General features: G+C 41.0%; 1 long non-coding RNA gene and 1 other non-coding gene across 2 annotated transcripts in view; one reads left to right on the forward strand and one right to left on the reverse strand.

The window, feature by feature from the left end:
- LOC130704819 (uncharacterized) overlaps positions 1-11,598 on the reverse strand; it is a 132,671-nt gene that overhangs the window by 33,958 nt on the left and 87,115 nt on the right. The window contains exon 2 of the long non-coding RNA XR_009005297.1: positions 5,546-5,697. This is a non-coding gene — a long non-coding RNA (uncharacterized LOC130704819). The remainder of the gene's footprint in view (positions 1-5,545; positions 5,698-11,598) is intronic.
- On the forward strand, positions 10,792-10,864 carry TRNAE-CUC (transfer RNA glutamic acid (anticodon CUC)). The gene has a single exon. It is a non-coding gene; the product is annotated as a tRNA-Glu (tRNA).

The raw sequence follows: 11,598 nt of genomic DNA on the forward strand, positions 1-11,598 counted from the left end.
TGGGATTTGGCGAGGTGGGATTATCACTCATTGACATGTCAGCACTCTACATGGAACGTCATTTCTATTTTCGTAATCGAGAAGTTTTCAGGAAGAGCACTCTTGATGTACTGCTCAACTGACCTTTTGTTAGTTCTGGGAGGAGAGCAGAGAAGTCCGCTGAGAGCTGGCTGCTTATGCTAAACAGCTGGGCTGGAGTTGGAATGACATAAATGTAGACATCCATTTCTAGCACCTCACACTAGTAACACAGCTCCAGGGAAAGGCAGGGGACTGACTCCTTTCTAATTAGTCAGAGAAGCTTTTGATAAGAACCCCAGGAGTTCCTCATCCCCAAATATCACTTGTCACATGAGCACATGGGCCCATGAATGCGCCCTGAAGGAGATGGACGAGTGGTACCAGTTCTAAATCTCCTATGGGGCTCCCCTTGACAGGCTGCTCTCATGATTTAGGGCACCATCAGTGGCCCTGGTTTGATTCATCACTTGGTGATTCATCTTTCCCAACAAGCTATGGTTCCTGTTTTATAACGCCCTTTCCATTTCTCTCCTTTGAAGAGAGAGAAATAGGTGCTGAAAGCCAGGTTTTGGAACAGAATTCTGGCTTTTTCTTGCCAGAATTAGCATTCGGTAAGAAGGAGAAGCAAGCTGACTACCAGATCAATTTCAGGGAAGACTATACATATTGACAAAACAATGCCCATTTACATCAAATATGTCACTTCTATTATTTCACGTATTGGTATGATAAGTACTATAAATAGCCACGGCAACATATGACCAAGTGAGTGGATTTTTCTACCTAAACACTATGATTAATTAAAAATAAGCACATTTGATTTTTTTAAAGTTAAATTATATTTTGACCCTTGAGTATACAGACTTGTTACCATATTGAATCTTACATTTCTGTCCTAAAATTTGTCACCATTTTGAATGTTGTCACGTAGTCTGTTTTGGCTATTGTAAGTCCCCAGAGTTCTTACTTTTACAGTATTTTTAAGCAACAGTTATTGTTTTTATGACAGAAGCAATGCATGAGCATTATAGTGAGCTTAGAAAAATAAAATTTCAGGCTAATATAAAGAAAAAATTACCTATTATACTACTACTCAGAAATAATCATGTTTCATAACTTGTTGAATTTTATGTATTTACACATAATATATTTCATATTATACAAAAATATATAAATTGGGATCATCTGATATAAAGGTAACATAGTAACATTTTGTCTTTTTCTATGAATAGCCTTCATCCTAGTCAGCCCTCATCAGCCCCTAATGCCCAGCTACCTGGAGGGGTTTATTAGAGAAAGAAAGCATAGAAGAAAACTAAAGTTCAGCTTCTAGAATTCAAAACTAGGATTTTGTAGCAGATAATACCTGGCAATCCCAGGCATTATCTAAAGAAAGTTTTGTCTAAATTTCTCTAATCTCCCTGGCCCCAAACATCCCAAACCAACTGTTTTTATGACCTAGATTAAAGGTATATATTTAAGAGAGGTCCAGCTAGAAAGAGGAAGGGGGAAATTCCACCCTCCCATGTAGGTGTGCCTATTTTCCCCTCTTCTGCCTGAGAGGGGCAGGTATTTAGGTGGATGAAGGTACTATGGAGAGCAAAGGAGACTGTCTTAGTGCATTCAGGCTGCTGTTAAGAAAAATACCATAGATTGGGTGGCTTATAAACAACAGAAACTTTATTTCTCACAGTGCTGGAGACTGGGAAGTCTAGATCAATGCCCTGGCAGATTCCGTGTCTAATGAGAACCTGCTTCCTGCTTTCACAGGTGGCCCTGACAGGTGGTCCCCCCGTGCTAGAAGGGACAAGGGAGCTCTCTGGGGTCTCTTTTATAAGGGCTTTCATCCCACTCATGATGGATTCACCCTCATGACCCAATCATCTCTCCAAAGCCCCACCTCCAAATACCATCACACTAGGGATTAGGTTTCAAAATATGAATTTGGGGGATGCAAACGTTCAGTCCACAGCAGAGACCCTAGGTCTCATTCTTCATCTAGGACTTCAAAACATGCCTCTGAGGCTTCTCTTGCACCATCCTGGGGCACAGTCATGTCTATTTGGCTGCAGAGCATCAATCAGGGAGGGAGGACACCTTGAGGTGCGGCTCTCCTGAGCTGCTCTGGGCTCCTGGATAGCAGGAATACAGAGTAGAGAGCTAGATGGGCTGCCCGGGGATGTGGCTGAGCAAGGCGAGCCTGCTACAGACACCAGGACGCAGCACCCCCTCCAGGCCAGCAGGCTGAATAGAGGATAGTGTAGAAGCTCAAAGATCATTTTTTATACAAAGGCTATCAGATCACTGACTTTTTTGAACTTATAATATTGATTCAGCTCTGGGTCAATTAGACAACGTCTTCCAAAAAAAGTTTTCCCACAAAAGGGCAAATAGTTGGTAAATTTCCTAGATCCTTACAGTCCCTAGAATAGTTTGCTTCTACCTTCAACCATAAACGAAAATTCAGCCTGGTTCAAAATCCATGGATCTAAACAATTTCCCTATAAAACCAGTAGATGTTATTCCATCATCTTTTTTTTTTTTTTTTTTTATAATAGAAGTCCCTGCAACCATTTTTTTTTTTTAATAGCTACTTTATTTATTTATTTCTTTATTTTTGGCTGTGTTGGGTCTTCGGTTCGTGCGAGGGCTTTCTCTAGTTACGGCAAGTGGGGGCCACTCTTCATCGCGGTGCAGGGACCGCTCTTCATCGCGGTGCGCGGGCCTTTCACTATCGCGGCCCCTCCCGTTGCGGGGCACAGGCTCCAGACGCGCAGGCTCAGTAGTTGTGGCTCACGGGCCCAGCTGGTCCGTGGCATGTGGGATCTTCCCAGACCAGGGCTCGAACCCGCGTCCCCTGCATTAGCAGGTAGATTCTCAACCACTGCGCCACCAGGGAAGCCCCTCCATCATCTTTTATCATTTAATGTTAAAGAGTAGAAGTCTGAAGCCAGACTGAATTTTTGTTCTCTTGTGGTAAAACTGATTTTTTTTTTCTGCCTGGATATGTAAATAATTTTGAGTGGCTGATTTTATTTTTTTTATATAAATTTATTTATTTATTTGTATTTTTTATTTTTGGCTGTGTTGGGTCTTCGTTGCTGCGTGCAGGCTTTCTCTAGTTGTAGCGAGCGGGGGCTACTCTTCGCTGCGGTGCACAGGCTTCTCATTGCGGTGGCTTCTCTTGTTGCAGAACACGGGCTCTAGGTTGCAGAGCATGGGCTCTAGGCGTGCAGGCTTCAGTAGTTGCAGCACGCGGGCTCAGTAGTTGTGGCTCGCGGGCTCTAGAGCGCAGGCTCAGTAGTTGTGGAGCACAGACTCAATTGCTCTGCGGCATGTGGGATCTTCCCGGACCAGGGCTCGAACCCGTGTCCCCTGAATTGGCAGGTGGATTCTTAACCACTGTGCCACCAGGGAAGTCCCAAGTGGCTGATTTTAATTCTTAGAATTTTTTTTAATTTCCAGGATGTGTGTGTGTGTGTGTGTGTGTGTGTGTGTGTGTGTGTGTGTGTGTGTGTGTGTTGCCTGGAACATAGCAAGCCATTTCAATCTTTAAATTCAGATGTGTTTTCAAATTCATATAGATTCCTTCAACATACTTTTGATCGTTACATTTTATTCCATTTGCTCTGTTTCTTTCCTCAGAAATCTCTATAATTCTTAAGTTTAATCTTTGTTTCATGCCCTCCAAATCTGTCGAATTTTTCTTGCTCTTATCTATTAGTTCTTTTCCCCTGAGCTCTGAGAGAGCTTCTCAAGTTTGCCTTGGAATTTTCATCTTGGCACTCGTATCAGTTTCATTGATTTCTCCCTTTAGTACTTCTTTCTCCCTTTCTGCCTCAGTTTGTTAAATCTGAATCTCATCCCATTAGACCCTTCACCTCTTACATTTTGTCTTATTGTTTTGCTTCTTCTTTAATCAAGGTCATGCCTTCTTGCAACTATTGTGGTCAACAAATAGTTTCTAAAAAGTTCTTTTTGTCCTCGCAGTTAATATTTCCAAAACTGTATTTCTCCACTGAGTACACTGAGAGACGGTCCCCTTTCCTTATTCTGTGGCATATTTTCCAACTAGCCTATGTTAATTTTTATAATATTCTCATCTTGAAAACAGAAGAGTATAATTGGGATCTCTCAATAGATTTTAGTGTGAATTTATGTGGGTTCTACTCACAAGCCCCAAGTGCCGAGAGATCCCCTTCTTGATCTAACTCTAACGGGAACATTGGTTAGTATAGCTCTCAGCTCATATTTAGGATCTGATATGCATTTATCTGGTCCTAACTTTTGTTTTCTCCCATCCCCACAGCTTGGTCCTCTAATATTGAGAAATAATGGAATATATGCTAATTGATTAGGATGTGGATGCAGTAAAAAACAGACCCAAAAGTTTATAAGAGCTCAAATACAGTAAATATATATTTCTAACTCATGTAAAAATTCCAGAGTTCCTGAATGTAATCAGGCAGCTCTCCTCCAGGTGGTGACTCAGGGACTCAGACTCCATGAATTTCCATCCAGAAGATGGAGGAAGAAAAAGGGAACACGGAAGAGGCACAGTCTCTTATACAAATCTCCAGACTACTTTCTAGAGCTGCACAAAAATCACATCCACTCACAAGTCACTGAACACAACTAATCCATGACCACATCTAGCTACAAGGAAAGCTGGAAATGCAGTCTAGCTATGTATTCAAGAAAAAGAGAAGGAGACATTTTGGTGAACAAGTCTGCCACATTTTTCAGAACAGAATCACTAGTACATACGGTTATACAGATTTTCCCTGCTTTCCCTCCTTATCATCACTGCTTTTCTTGATTGTGGAAGATACAACTCTCGTTTATTCAACTATTGATACTATGACTTCTCTGTCTCCTTAGTTCTTGGCTATTTTGCTTAAGATAGTCCATTCATCCCAGCCTCAGCCCCTATAATGCAAACTCTATACCCAGGCCAGGCAGACTTACATCATGCTAGAAATTAATCAGAGAAAATGAAAAGGAGAGGAGGAGGTGTCCAAGACAAACTAATCCCTTTTCTTTAAACACTTGGGAACACTCTTAGCTTTTCTCTAGCAACAGAGGCAAAACAAAGCAATCTCGCTGGGCTAACATACCTCTAGCTCAGTAGTTCTCAAACTGTGGTCCTTGGACCAGCAGCATCAGCACCACCAGAAACTCTGGGAATGAGGCCTGGCAACCTGTGTTTTAACAAGCCCTCCAGGTGATTCTGTTACACAGTCAAGTGTGACAACCACCGCTCCGACTTTAACTTGGCTTTGACCTGGGCCATAGCAAAGTACCCTATGTCAACTCATAGCACTCCATTTTAGTTGTAAGCAAACCACCTAAGAGGAATATTTGGAATTCCAATCTTGAAAAACTAAAAATATAGAGCAATGATAAAACTTTGACACTAATTCTCTAATTCTCTGTGCTAGATCAAAATGACTATCAGTGATGAACACAGAATCACAAAATATCTGATATAGAAGGGATTTCAGAGATCATCAAGTCCACTCACCCATTTTATAAACTGGAAAATTAAGGTCCAAGAAGAGTATGTGGATCTCCTAAGGTGCCACCTCTGGTTGGCGGGAGAGCCAGTCCCAGAACCCAAGACTCCTGATTCTTGGTCCAGCCCTCTTTCTCATGAGATCATGTTTGTAAAGCCCTCTGAAAAATATAAAGTGTACAGTGGTTGCATTATACGAATATTGCATTGAGTTCAGATCATTTGAATTCCAAATCTTAAAGAGCCAAAGTTAAACGTACGTGTAAATTTGTTCTCTAAGCCCTGTCCAAATGCAAATAAAAAATGAATGAACAGCATTGCCTTAGAATTACAGAACACTTCAGAACATTGATATTGATATTAAGAAATGCAATGAAAAAGCATCAGGCAGCAGCTTCTGATATCTCCTTTTTGTATTTTCTTCCAAAATGTATGTGATGTCATAGAAATCTGAGATATATTTCCACTAACTGTAGGGTCAATAGACCTGCATAGAGAAAAGCAATCTGTGGGTTCCATATACCCTATTTCACAAAAAGAAAAACTCAAGCATCACAGAGTAAAGTAAGTCAGAAAGAGAAAAACAAATATCATATGCTAACACATATATATGGAATCTTTTTTTTTTTAATCAGTCATCAATTTTATACACATCACTTTATACATGTCAATCCCAATCGCCCGATTCAGCACACCACCATCCCCACCCCACTGCAGTTTTCCCCCCTTGGTGTCCATACGTTTGTTCTCTATATCTGTGTCTCAACTTCTGCCCTGCAACCCGGTTCATCTGTACCATTTTTCTAGGTTCCACATACATGCGTTAATATACAATATTTGTTTTTCTCTTTCTGACTTACTTCACTCTGTATGACAGTCTCTAGATCCATCCACGTCTCAACAAATGACTCAATTTCGTTCCTTTTTATGGCTGAGTAATATTCCATTGTATATATGTACCACAACTTCTTTATCCATTCGTCTGTTGATGGGCATTTAGGTTGCTTCCATGACCTGGCTATTGTAAATAGTGCTGCAATGAACATTCGGGTGCATGTGTCTTTTTTTTTTTTTTTTAAATAAATTTATTTATTTATTTATTTTTGGCTGTGTTGGGTCTTTGTTGCTGCGCGTGGGCTTTCTCTAGTTGCGGCGAGCGGGGGCTACTCTTTGTTCCAGTGCGCGGGCTTCTCATTGCGGTGGCTTCTCTTGTTGCAGAGCACGGGCTCTAGGCGCACGGGCTTCAGTAGTTGTGGCATGCGGGCTCAGTAGTTGTGGATCGCAGGCTCTAGAGCGCAGCCTCAGTAGTTGTGGCACACAGGCTTAGTTGCTCCACGGCATGTGGGATCTTCCCGGACCAGGACTTGAACCCATGTCCCCTGCACTGGCAGGGGGATTCTTAACCGCTGCGCCACCAGGGAAGCCCCGCATGTGTCTTTTTGAATTACTGTTCTTCTGGATATATGCCCAGTAATGGGACTGCTGGGTCATATGGTAATTCTATTTTTAGTTTTTTAAGGAACCTCCATATTGTTCTCCATAGTGGCTGTATCAATTTACATTCCCATCAACAGTGCAAGAGGGTTCCCTTTTCTCCACACCCTCTCCAGCATTTGTTGTTTGTAGATTTTCTGATGATGCCCATTCTAACTGGTGTGAGGTGATACCTCATTGTAGTTTTGATTTGCATTTCTCTAATAATTAGTGATGTTGAGCATCTTTTCATGTGCTTTGTGGCCGTCTGTATGTCTTCTTTGGAGAAATGTCTATTTAGGTCTTCTGCCCATTTTTGGACTGGGGTGTTTGTTTCTTTAATATTGAGCTGAATGAGCTGTTTATATATTTTGGAGATTAATCCTTTGTCCGTTGATTCGTTTGCAAATATTTTCTCCCATTCTGAGGGTTGTCTTTTCATCTTGTTTATGGTTTCCTTTGCTGTGCAAAAGCTTTGAAGTTTCATTAGGTCCCATTTGTTTATTTTTGTTTTTATTTCCATTACTCTAGGAGGTGGATCAAAAAAGATCTTGCTGTGATTGATGTCAAGAGTGTTCTTCCTATGTTTTCCTCTAAGAGTTTTATAGTGTCTGGCCTTACATTTAGGTCTTTAATCCATTCTGAGTTTATTTTTGTGTATGGTGTTAGGGAGTGTTCTAATTTCATTCTTTTACATGTAGCTGTCCAGTTTTCCCAGCACCACTTATTGAAGAGGCTGTCTTTTCTCCATTGTACATTCTTGCCTCCTTTATCAAAAATAAGGTGGCCATATGTGCGTGGGTTTATCGCTGGGCTTTCTAATGGGCCCTTTCTTATTTCCAATGACCATATGGTGCCATTTTTTAAAAATCGAAGTGTAGTTGACGCATAATATTAGATAGGTTACAGGTATACAGTGTTGTGAGTCGCAGTTCTTAAAGGTTATACTCCGTTTATAGCTATTATAAAATATTGGCTATATTCACCATGTTGTACACTATACCCTTGTAGCTTATCTTATACCTAATAGTTTGTACCTGTTAATCCCCTCCCTCTATATTGCCCCTCCCCCCTTCCATCTCCTCACTGGTAACCACTAGCTTAAAAAAAAAAAAAGGTTCTGAAGAACCTAGGGGCAGGACAGGATAAAGACGCAGACATAGAGAATGGACTTGAGGACACGGGGAGGGGGAAGGGTAAGCTGGGACGAAGTGAGAGAGTGGCATGGACATATATACACTACCAAATGTAAAATAGATAGCTAGTGGGAAGCAGCCACATAGCACAGGGAGATCAGTTCGGTGCTTTGTGTCCACCTAGAGGGGTGAGATAGGGAGGGTGGGAGGGAGGGAGACGCAAGAGGGAAGAGATATGGGGACATATGTATATGTATAGCTGATTCACTTTGTTATAAAGCAGAAACTAACATACCATTGTAAAGCAATTATACTCCAATAAAGATGTTTAAAAAAAAAAAAAAAAGGAAACTCGGGCTTCCCTGGTGGCGCAGTGGTTGAGAATCTGCCTGCTAATGCAGGAGACACGGGTTCGAGCCCTGGTCTGGGAGGATCCCACATGCCGCGGAGCGGCTGGGCCCGTGAGCCACGGCTGCTGAGCCTGCGCTTCTGGAGCCTGTGCCCCGCGACGGGAGGGGCCGCGATAGTGAAAGGCCCGCGCACCGCGATGAAGAGCGGTCCCCGCACCGCGATGAAGAGTGGCCCCCACTTGCCGCAACTGGAGAAAGCCCTCGCACGAACCAAAGACCCAGCACAGCCAAAAATAAATAAATAAATAAATAAATAAATAAATAAATAAATAAAATTAAAAAAAAAAAAAAAAAAAGAAACTCAAGCGCCATTAAAAGAAAGTGGGAAGCCAACAGACCCTCCTGTGACTATCTCAAAAAACTATAGCAAAAGCAACAATGAGAAAAGTGGACAACACGAATACTATTGGAGGTGATGGTAGATCGGACCCCACCCTCCACCGGCCCCAGCCTCAGCCGCACCCCAACATTCAACATCCCTCTAGAGGTTGCAACTCCCAGGAATGTACAAGGTCGTCTGAGTCAGAGACTTTCAGTTTCTGAATGCAATAAGAACCATGCACTATTGGACCTAGAAGCCAGACCTAGAACATTCCAGAGATTGAGAGCAAGTGAGGTAGCCATGGGATTGTGTCCCAGGTCACTGATCAATGGAGTTGAGTGTTCCTGGCTTGGTTTTATTGGTGGTCAGTTGCCGAGTGCCCAGCTGGTTCAGACAGAATTGGAGAGGACATGGCAGGCCCATACACCATAGGGCTGCCTCTTTCCAGGAGGAGCTTCCCTTCCAGTTTATTTTTTAGGATATGAGCTGAAATAGACTTCTCTCTGCCTAAACTTTGTAAGTGGCTTAGCTGGGTCTTTAAAGAACCTTTTTTTTTTTTTTTGGACAGCTTTATTGATGTTTAATTCATATACCACACAGTTCACCCATGTAAAGTGTGCAATTCAGTGGTTTTTAGTATGTTCACAGATATCTACAACCATCACTGCAGTTGATTTTAGAACATTTCACCAGCTTGAAAAGAAACGCTGTACCTTTTAGCTAGCACATCCTAAGCAGACACTGATCTACTTTCTGTCTCTACCAATCTCCCTGTTCTGGATATTTCATATGAATGGAATCACGTAGTATGGGTCTTTTATGATTGGCCTCCTTCACTTAGCACAGTGTTTTTGAGGGTCTTCGTGTTGTAGCATGTAGCAACACTCTAGTCCTTTTTATTGCTGAATAATATTCCATTGTATGGATATTCCATATTTTATTTATCGGTTGATCAGTTGATTTGGGTTTTTTCCACCTTTTGGTTATTATGAACAATTGTATTGGGAACATTAGAACTGTCATCGAGTCTGAGGGTAAAGAAATTTTGAAAAAAGGAATTTCCTTAATAACTGGATACTTTTACATTGTTTATCATAGTAATTCAATAAATATTGAACACCTGCAATGTGCAAAACAAAATGGAAGCTACTTTGAGGTTATAGTTTTTAAGAATATTTATAACAGCAGTAATGAGAAGACCATCTCTTACAAAGCCCTTTGATATTATCTTAGGGAATCCTTATTATCATAAGAATACTCTATGAACCAGATATTGCCAGTCCCATTTTACAGCAGACATAAGCTCTGAGAATTTAGCATCACCAACCTAGTGAGTAGAAGACAATTTGGAGAACTTCCAGTCCTATCTCTTGTTAAGATGTATTTTCATCTAATTTTTATAGGGAAGATATCCTTTTAGAAACATTATCCCACAACAGTTGAGACTTCTGCAGCCCCTTGTTATGAATCAGAGACCGGCACATTTCTCCTGTTCTAAATTCCAATAGCTCTTTTTTACACTTTTATTTTTTTTTAACATCTTTATTGGAGTATAATTGCTTTACAATGGCGTGTGTTTGTGCTGTATATCAAAGTGAATCAGCTATACATCTTTTTTATACTTTTAAAAATATATCACCTTTTGTGGAGGATTACTGGACTGAATGTCAATATTATGACATAGTATGAGTGTGTTTCGTGTTTGGTAATTGCAATCATTGTTGCTTTTGTTGTGGTCATCCATTTACAATGCTTGGTGTCAGTTTATCTCTTGTAAAAATAAAATACAGTGTGTGTGAAAAAAAAATATGCCTAAAAAAAAAAAAAAGAAAGTATATGAATTTCAGAGTCTACAGTTTTAAGTAAGGGCCTACACAGTATAATAATAGCAACTTTAAATAGAATCCAGAGAATTCCCTGGTGGTCCAGTGGTTAGGACTCGGCGCTCTCACTGCCGAGGCCCCAGGTTCAATCCCTGGTCAGAGAACTAAGATCCCACAAGCCGCACGCAGTGCAGAATGAATGAATGAATGAATGAATGAATAAATAAATAAATAAATAAACAAAATCCAAAATCCAAGAGTCAGAGACCCCAAGAATAGGAAGGGCTGATAACAGAGATTCTTGGGGAAGCAAAGAGAGTCATTCTAGGGCCTTCTGAGAGACAATAAAATAAGGTGAAGCAGTGTTGGGTGTCTGAAGCCAGGGATCCCAATCAGGGATCAAGGGTCAGGAGTGTGGAGCAACTCTCCTAGGGGAGTGATACCTTTGAACACCATCCTTGAGGTGGAGATTACTTCAATTGAACCTATCTCTCATGATATTTTGTTAGACTTTGGGTACAAGTATTTGATGGATAATGTTTTAGTTTTTCATTTGTGCTTAATATTTTACATATTAAAAAATAGTTCATCAAAAAAAAATATATATCACCTTTTTGCCTTTTATCATTATATTCGTGTTAAGGGTCATTCCCTTTGCTTGCTGCTCATAGCAGAAAGACTGGACCAGAAGTCCACTGAAAAATCTGCTAGCCATAAAGTGTCTGGGACATTTTCTTCAGTGATATGGAATGATTCCACCGTTACCACAATGCTTATGGTTTTCTTATTGGTGGCTCCCTTTCTTTGAGGCTGGGCAAACCTAATAGAAATACTGGCCATGTGAGCTCATGCTGGATGGATCTGGAGTTGCTGAAAGCCAGGAGCCTATGCAAGTCGA

The sequence above is a fragment of the Balaenoptera acutorostrata genome, chromosome 15, assembly GCF_949987535.1.
Source record: "Balaenoptera acutorostrata chromosome 15, mBalAcu1.1, whole genome shotgun sequence".
NCBI lineage: Eukaryota > Metazoa > Chordata > Mammalia > Artiodactyla > Balaenopteridae > Balaenoptera > Balaenoptera acutorostrata.